The 1,552-nt window shown below is 60.6% G+C and overlaps 1 long non-coding RNA gene across 1 annotated transcript; it reads right to left on the reverse strand.

Moving 5' to 3' along the window:
* Positions 1 to 837: 837 nt before the first annotated feature.
* LOC114072837 lies at positions 838 to 1,544 on the reverse strand. Its single transcript, XR_003574237.1, has 2 exons — positions 1,397 to 1,544; positions 838 to 1,070 (listed from the first exon to the last, which is right to left on the reverse strand). It is a non-coding gene; the product is annotated as an uncharacterized LOC114072837 (long non-coding RNA).
* Between the last annotated feature and the right edge of the window lie 8 nt (positions 1,545 to 1,552).

Consider the following 1,552-nt stretch of genomic DNA (forward strand, 5'->3'; position numbering starts at 1 on the left):
TCTGAGCCCCATCCAACCTGGCCTGCAATGATTCCAGGGATGGGGCAGCCACAGCTTCTCTGGGCAACCTGGGCCATGTTTCACCGTCCTCATAAAAACTGCTCCCTCATATCCAGTCTGAATCCACCTTCTCTGAGTTTGAAACCACCATCCCTTGTCTCCTGTCCCTCCATCCCTTGTCCCCAGTCCCTCTCCAGCTCTCCTGGAGCCCCTTTAGGCTCTGGAAGGGGCTCCAAGGTCTCCCTGGAGCCTTCCCTTCTCCAGGTGAGCACCCCCAGCTGTCCCAGCCTGGCTCCAGAGCAGAGGGGCTCCAGCCCTTGGAGCAGCTCTGGGGCCTCCTCTGGACTCGCTCCAGCAGCTCCACGTCCTCCTGCTGTTGGATCCTGGAGCTGGAGGCAGCTCTGCAGGTGGGGTCTCACCCAAAGGGGCAGAATTCCCCCCTCCCTGCTGTGGGATCAGCCCAGGACACAGGGGGGTTTCTGGGATGGGGCAAGTCCAGCCCTTCACCCACCAACACCCCCAGGTCCTTCTCCCAGGGCTGCTCCCGATCCCTTCATGCCCATCCTGGACTGATCCCAGGGGTTGCCCTGACCCAGGATCACATCCCCTCCTTTCTTGCCCAGCCCTTCTGAACAGCCACCACTCCTGGGGTCTCCATCCCTGTCCCCCTTCCCATTCCTGGTGTTCCCATCCTAGTCCTGATGTCCCCATTCCCAGTTCCTGGTGCCTCCAACCTGCTCCCAGTGTCCCCATCCCTGTCCCCATTCCCATTCCTGGGGTTCCTATCCCTGTCCCCATTCCCATTCCTGATTCCCAGAGAGGAATTGCCGGATGCTGGAGGAGGGAACCAGGATTTACTGCCCAAAGCAGGAGATTTTCACACCACAATTAAAGCCTCAGCAATAATTGTGCTCCTGGGTTTCACACATGGAAAAGCAGGAAGTTGATCCATCGGGAAGAGCCACAGGGGGGCCGGGCTGGGTGGGAGCAGCGGGATGAGCTCTGCCAGCAGCTGCTGCCTTTCCACAGGGGCGGATCCAGCTCCAGGATCGCTCAGGCCGTGATTCCTGCTGGGATGAGAGCGGGGAAAGGAGTCCCCATGTCCCTGTTCCCATCCCAGGGGATGGATCTGGCTGGGAAGCCCATGGGGAGCAGCAACTGCTCCGGATTCCCTCCTGATCCTGCTCCGTCCATCCCACCCCAATCCCACTCCAGAATCCAGCCCTGATCCCAGCCCACAATTCCACCTGATCCCACTCTGCAATCCTGCCCTGAGCTGGAATCCTCTTCCAATCCCGCTCCATCCATTATGCCCCGATTCCCCCCTGGAATCCCAGGATCCATCCTGGCATCCCTGCAGGGAGGATCTGGATCCACCCACACTGCTGGTACTCACTGGTGGGTGTGGGGTCGTATCCGTTGCCCTCCCTCTTCCCTATGGAAAGAAAGCAGGATCAGCACCCGTGGCACAGGATCCCCGGAATGCTGCCGGGCGGATCCGGGCCCCTTCCCGACCCCCATCCCGTGAGTTACCGGCTCGGAGCTTCCAGAC

This window comes from Empidonax traillii, unplaced genomic scaffold (assembly GCF_003031625.1).
Source record: "Empidonax traillii isolate 1590-97213 ecotype Southwest subspecies unplaced genomic scaffold, ASM303162v1 scaffold4111:size10106, whole genome shotgun sequence".
NCBI classification, from domain to species: Eukaryota; Metazoa; Chordata; class Aves; order Passeriformes; family Tyrannidae; genus Empidonax; species Empidonax traillii.